The following is a 7,929-nucleotide window of genomic DNA, read 5'->3' as shown; positions in this document are numbered from 1 at the left end:
GCATTGCTTCTGACTCTCCTTGGTTTTGTGGGTTTAAGTTAATGTTATTTGAAAGTTTTTTTGTGTGTGTGTGGTTGAATATATACTATAACTTGTTCTTTTGTGACAACAAGATTTATACTGGCGGTGTCTCTCATACCACTGGAAACTGGAAGGAAATCTACAATGCGAACCTCTGAGAGTTTTAAAAAGACAGCAGCCATTATTCGGCAGTGATGGCTTCAAGCTGCCCTTGAGCCTACTTACAGACTTGGGATCCACCCTGGCTCCCTGGTGAGGTCAGCGTGCAAATGGCCTGTCAGATATTTAATACATCGCATATGCATTTAGACCCATTCCCCACCTTCTCCTTCATTAAGCCTTCTTCAGTGTGTAAGACTTCAGGGGAAAGAAAAGAATCTGATGGAATTGTATTAAATACCAATTTACTTCCCAAGTTTCTAACTGGTTTTTTTTTTCCACTTAAGATAACTTGGCTTGAAAGGCGAAGGGATTTGAACAAAGTATAGAAGCTGGCATTCCATTTTGTATATCATTTTGGCTCCAGGGAGCGGCTCCTGGTAAAAATGAGCCCTGTGAGATGTAGCTGTTTTATGCAAGGGCTAACAATACTGGTCTTTTATAAATCATAAATCCTCTTAACCTCAAACAATTTGGAGCCACCAACTGTAATCTATAAGGTTTCAACTCACAGGGATTCCATTTCTTCTCAGTGCCTTTCAGTCCATTAGGCAAATATTTATATGAAGTTCTCAGCTATTAGGAGATTTAAAATCATTTTGTGTGGATTAGAAACTTCTTGCCTATACCTTCTCAGCTAAATTTTTTTATATGAGTTTTATGCTTTACCTTTTGTTGAATACTTTCTGTAATTTTGACTGCCATGTGATTGCATTTCATTTAGATACAATTTATAATAGACAAACCTTAGTTTTTTGTTTTGTTTTGTTTTGTTTTTTTGGATGGGGAGAATGGTGAAGTAGACAAATTATCATTCTGTAATTCTTAGCCCTGGTGGTGGTTTCTTGCACATATGTGTTGCTTTTCTTGAGAGTAAATAAGGAATCAATGACAATTATTACTTGATACTCTGTAGCAATTAAGATTCTTTGCTATAAGCAATAGTAAACAACTCTAAAAAACTTGCTCAGAAAAGGAATTTGTTATTATAGAAAGATATAGTGTACTTACAAAATTAAAGAGAGGGCTGGAGAATTGGACTCTATTGAGCAGAGGAATCTGAGCAAGTCTACAGGGTTGGACAGCAGGAACTATTGAACAGAATCGAGACACCACTGTGGAAAGAGACGACCAGTGGACACCACTGTTCCTATCTCCCTCCTGTTGCTATGACTCTGATTAAATTCACAGTAGTCCTGGGAAGCAAGAACTGATTAACATAGCTCGGTCACATGCTCCATCATTGTCTGGGGAAAGGTGGGGCCTGTTTTTGGGGACACCCATACCTCTAACAATCCATCAAATGGGATCTCCCTGAAAAGAAATAGGGCACTGTTGGGAAGAAGAACTGGTTGCGTGGCAGCCAAAACTGATATCCACTTTTCGCTTAACATCACACTTAGAAAAATAAACAAAAAAAAAATTCCATTCTCTTCTTGAACCTAATGCAGGAATTCCAAGATTAATAAGTCCTTTTGTGAATTAATTTTCCCTTGGTGAGAGGAATCTAATCATCTTAGATTCAAGTCAGTGAAACAATTGTGAAATCCTTTTGGCTTCCAAGGGGAGAGAATCCTGAGAACAACACCCTTGATTCAATTCCACACTGTACGTTGGGCAGTTTAGAAGGATGGCTTGGGTTTCCATCCAACTCCCAATGAAAGTTAATGATCGATAGCTGGGCTACATGCTTTTTATACGGTTGCTTATTACAAGCTATTTAACTTTTACAGTTTTATTAAATGTTTTATGAAAAGGTTTATTTCATGTTTTATTACAGCTTTGTAGGATGGTCATGTTTGGCCAAGAAGCCTGACAGATGAGCACAAATATTTTGCAAATATCTCTGGTAAGCAGTTTCTGGGGAAAATCATGTTTCATGTTGAAAATTTGTGGAGGCTCTTTAATGAAAGCACAGTGGAGCTGGGTGATTGTGACAGGAGGGGAGTAAAGAGTAGAGGGAGGCACATACCCAACATTCTAATTTCTTAAATGCAAAAAATAAAATAAAAAATGTTATAGAGGTCCGCTGTGGATGTAAGTGTACATTTGAGTTAGGAGCCCCCTCCCATTTGAAATACATCTAGCTGATAATAAATGTGCTTCATAAACCTAAAAGTATTGTACAGTGTATTTATTGTGCCCATACAGTAAACCTATGAGATGGACAAAAGTAGTAACAACTAGCATTACCAGGGGATCTGAGCCTTGTCCTAAGCATTTTATATGTAATATCTCATTTAATCCTTCTAATAAGATACAAGATAAATACTAATATGTAGTTCATTTAATAGATGGAGAAACTAAGGCCTATGTAAGTTTTTCCAAGCATATGACTCCAAGTCCAATTTATTTCTCACTCTATCACAGAGACCTCACTGCCTGGTGGCCTGATGTGTAGGTCATTCAAGTTATCAATTGAACTTTGAGGCATCCTTTTATTATTTTTCTACAGGCAACATAAAAACATTGCACATGCATTCTGGGGTTATAGTCACACTAGCTACTTGTTGGCACTCTCAAATCTGCCTTGTGAATATCCTTTCTACCCTCACCTACCTTAAGGTCACTACCTTTTTGGAAAAGAGCTCACATCTCCAGATTCCTGGTTCCTATTTGCTATCTTTGCTGGGAAATCTAGGCTTCCCCCCACACACACACACACACATGCACACACACACACACACTCAAAACAAGACAAAACAAACTTACATGGTTAAGTTGAACTTCTCACTGCAAAGCGAAAATCTTTTCTTTTAGCTATTTGGAAATCAAAGTTTCATGCAAAGAATTCCTAAATCTTTGACTAATTTTTATCAAGAATCCAAATTTTGGGTTTTCCTCCCAACTTTTTAAATGTTGCAATGAGGAATTCAGCTGAAATGCCATTACTTTGTAAAGCTTCCATAAATACCCCTTAGCCAACTTGGCTTTGTGTAACATCTCATGTTTTCCCTTGAATATAACATAACATTTATCCTATCATTAAGTGAGAGCCTACCATGTTCAGAGACTCTGATGGGTACTTTATACACGTTGTCACATTTCATGTAATGCTCACCACAACACTAAGTGGTATTATCATCTCTTTTTTACCAATGAGGAAATTGAAGCCCAGAGTGTGTAAGAGGCAGATCTAGACTGCACACTTGTGTCTCTGTCTCGTGTTCAATTATCTTTCCTCTGGTCCATGTGGGCTTTTTCTGGGATGAAAGAAGACCCTAAAGATGTCCATGCTCAGCTTGTTGGGGAAATTCTCTAAAGTATTGTGATATCTGAGTCAGGAAGGTATTTGTGGATGGGTAACCTCAATTGGGACGATTTTGTGGCCTCTGACTTTATTGATAGGGAAGTCTCCATCTTTCATTCCAATTGCACTGCCCTGTTCCTCTTACTCTAGAGTCTGAAAATCCTCCCTGCGGTCTTGCCCAAGCAGCAATTTCAGTCCCAAGGGTGAGGTGTAAAGAATTTACAAGGCACCTTCAGGACCTGAAAGTTGACATGACTCTTAATCATTGTGAAACTTAGCATTTTGTGTGTGAGTACGAGTGTATGTGTATATTTAATTAAAGGAGTATGGGGTGCGTGAGCAGAAGGAGACGTTATCCAAAGAATTATGTGTATGTTTTATGTGTCTTTCTGTTGGGGAAAGGGAATAAAATCTAAAGGGGTGTGTGTGTGTGTGTGTGTGTGTGTGTGTGTGTGTGTGTGTGTGTGTAAATGATGAAGTTTGTATGTATAGGAGTGATTATGCAAAGTCATGTATATATTTGCTTGTGGTCTCTGTATGCAAGCACAGAAATGAGCGTGTAAATTGAGGGAGTATGTGCGCTCAGGAGGAAGGGAAGAAATAGTCAAATCCCAGGCTCAAAGTTCAGTTGAGGAAAATTGACATTCACGAAGCTCAGAATACACCCCTAAAAGATGAGCCATTTAAATGTACCCTAGACTCATGGTACAGGGCTTGCCATTCAAATAGAAATGCATCTCATCCTCAGTGTGAAACTACTCTGAGTAAAGCATAAGGGGGTGAGACGGATCCATTTTGGACACTCCCCTGAGGAATTAGTACAAAAAAGGACTGCATCTTAGGGTTTTATTGCCATTGACACAAGTCTAGAGCTGTCTAGACATGAGCTAATTATTTCTATTTATCTTTCCTGATTTCTCAAGAGTGGGTTAACTCTCCAATAACTGTAGAGCCTTTTAATTATGCTAAGATATTGGTTAACAAAGGGAATGGATAGAGCAAAGAATCAAGAATTTGGTCTGTCCTGACTAACTCTGTAAACCCTGGGGAAAGTCACCTAGTCCCAGTGGAGCTCTAAACAGGCTTGAGGATATTTGTCCAATCTCCTTGCAGGGCTTGTATAAAGCAAATGAAAGGATGTGAAACCTTCTGAATAGCATATATATTGTAAACCGAATACATGTTACTGATATTGTTGTTGTCTGGGAACCAAGTTGTTGAATATATTGGTTGCTTGGGGTTCTCTGATAACCGATTAAATGAAATGAGCACCGACCTGATTTAAATATAAGTGTTGAAGATTTGAACGTGGGTGCTACTTTCATTGCCTTTTGGCACAGTGATCTTTGGGTGTATCATTTTACCTCTTGAGCCGTAAAGGGAGGCTTATGATACTCGAACTCACAGAATAGTTCTAAAGATTATATGGGATGTGAGAACACTTTGTAAGCTTCCAAATATTGTATGAATGAAGAGGGTGTTTATTAGTATTTCCCTCATGAGCTCCTAGAAATATCCATTTTCTCCTGGTTCATGTGATCAAGGAAAGGCTGAAGAGTTTTGCCAATAGTACATATCTTCTTTGCCTCCCTGTCTCTGAGCACATCATTAGCAGCTGACTGGGTTTCAGGGATACAGATGTGTTATTTTGAATTAGGATTAAGAGGCTCTACAACTACTCAAGCTTCTTGAAAATTAGTTGATCGTGTAACACCAAACAGTTGACTAGTCAATTAATATTTAACTAATGACTTTGGATTATTTTGCCAACTGAAGTATTTTTGTTTTACATATCTTCATGCTTAGTGTCTAGGTACTAATTGATTTGTGCATCAGACATTTGTGGAATTCTTACCTGGTTCCAAGTAGAAGCTAGATACACAGAGGTGAAATATATGTGGTCCCTGTCTCCAAAGAGCTCTCAATCTAGTTAGGAAACAGACAAGTAAAAACCGACAATGTCATTCCAACAAGGTGCATTATGTGTATTCATAGAGGCACAGAGGTAGGTGCTGTGGGGGAAGACAGGAGGGGGGCCTTACTCTGATGGTTGCCCCAGATGTTGAAGGCTATGATGGACCCGAGGCAGGGAAGCATGGTGAGAGTTTACCATGTAGATGGAGGAGGAAGGAAGAAAGATTTGAAGCAGAGGGAATGGCACATGTAATACAGATTGGAAGTGTGAGTGCATTGCCTACAGTGGAACTGCAGGTAAATTGATGTGACCCATTGGGATGCCTGCAAGGATGTATTATAGCTAGAGCTCCTCTCCTAAGAGTGGAAGAAGTAGGGGCCAATTTATTAAGGACTGGGAATTCCAAACAGAAACTTGGATTCTCTCTGTATCTGGGGCACATTAAAGAATTATAGGTCAGCAGATCAACAATGTGATCAAATTCACATTTTAGAAACAGGTAAATTTAAACCTGTATTGAGCATTTACTATATACTCTGTGAAGCTCTGACAGATTAAAGATAAAAATATCTTAAGGATTCTGATCTCCTGGAACATTTAATAGACTGCTTGTTGGGGATGACAGACTTTTCTGCTCTTGATTAGTTTAGAGAATAAGAGGGAAAGGCACCAGGGTGGAGAAATTCATCTCCATCCATTAGAGCAACAACTAAAGAAGGTCTGGTAGATACGGTGTTTGTTCACATCAATTTGTGTCCCTACAGCCCCCATTCCACCCTATAGTATTTTGTCAAGAGGACTCTTCCAAACTTTTGTGAGTGGGGACAAGTGCAAGCTACATATCCCTTTATTAGCAATCATCAATCATAGCTCTCTCCTCCTATCAGAGGAAAAGAGAAACCTGCAAGAAATGTGAAAATATACTTTGTAAAAAAGGAATCCTCTAGGTAGGCCTATGAAAATTTATGGCAGAAAGACGAAACAATTTCTGAGGATTGGAAGATGAAGGCCATTATCTTCAAAAATGATTTTTTTAATGGGAACCAGAGAATTTTTAATGAGATGCAAATATACCGAGGCTTTTTAAAGATAAGAGCAGAGACTCTTGGGAACAGAACATCCTGAAATGAAAATACAACAAGATGACATGTGAAGACAATAAGATGAGCAGAAAAGGGAACTGGGTGAGATAAGATGCCGCAGCCAGGTTAGTTAATGTACCTGTGCACACCTCTTTCTCACAGTCGGCTCTCCTACTCCCCATCCTCAGAATGAGGAGTGGACACATGATTTGCCCTCCTCACAGTGGACCCAACCAGGATGGACGCATGATCCACACTCGGCCAATCAATTTCTTTCTCCTAGACAATTGGAATAGGGACTAAGAAATGCTGTGCAGGCTCAGATGGTGCCGAAAGAGAACGGATCTGCCAAACTGCCTTGGGGGCCATTTTCTTTCATGTTTATGGAGAAATGAAGACCGAGACTGCAGAGAGGAATGAATTAAGAAGATGAACAAAACAAAACAGAGACGCGACCACAGAGTCTGGAGAGAGATAGAAACAGAGAGAAAGTAGCTATCTTGGTCCCTGACAACTTTCCAGTTCCTCATTCCAGCCTCCCATGAGGCCTCGCTAGACTTCCTGACTTTGGGTTCTATGAATTACACTTGTATTGTTTTAAAAACATTCCACTTTTGGCTTACCCTAATTTGAATGGGATACTATTATTTGCAACCAAATGGTCCTTGACCAAAAAAGAAGGATTGCAAGAATACTAAAAACAAAACAAAAAGCAAAAAACCCAGTACTAGTGTAGACTTCCATTTTCAAAGTCAGCTGGAGAACAGCCTCTACTGCAGAATTTCTTGATATCCCATAAAAATACATGTAAATTAAAGGATTTAGAAACAACTCACGATAACAATGAACATTCAGGCTGGTAGTCAACCTAATTCCAGAATCAAGAGAGTTGAATTTTCAATACTTATTTGGCTTAACCTCTGAATGGCATTTGCCCCTGTGGGCTAGTCCCTTCTTCTTGAAGCATTTTCTACTTTTGGCTCCCATGACTATACTTTTTTCATAGTCTTCATTACCACTGTAGCTACATCTTTGTCCATTTTTCACTGTTCCTCTTTCCTTATTCAACCTTTTTTTTTATTTTTATTTTTTTTTATTTTTATTTTTTTTAGCTGAGCCATCCTGCTACCTGTTGGCAGCTCAGCGGCTGCTCAGCTCAGGCTGGACTCGAACCGCTGTTGCTCAGAGCTCAAACTCTTGAGCAAGCTCTTAACCAACTGAGCCACTCGGCCGGCCCTTCCTTACTCAACCTTTTAATGGCTTACTTCATGTTATTCTTGGGCCTTCTTCTCTCTCACTCTACTCAAGGTAGTTTCATTCATGGCCATGGTTTCTGTTATTACCCACATGCTGATGATGTTGAAATGTGAATTCTCAGTCCATAGCCCCAGAATGAACAAATATCTGCCTACTAGAAATTTCTACTGAGGTGTTATGAATAGTATTTCATAGGTAATGTAAGTAATTCTCTTTCCAGCCCCTTCTTCAATAAATACCACTTT

Source organism: Hipposideros armiger, unplaced genomic scaffold (assembly GCF_001890085.2).
Source record: "Hipposideros armiger isolate ML-2016 unplaced genomic scaffold, ASM189008v1 scaffold_168, whole genome shotgun sequence".
NCBI classification, from domain to species: Eukaryota; Metazoa; Chordata; class Mammalia; order Chiroptera; family Hipposideridae; genus Hipposideros; species Hipposideros armiger.
Note: the sequence above shows the minus strand (reverse complement) of the source record.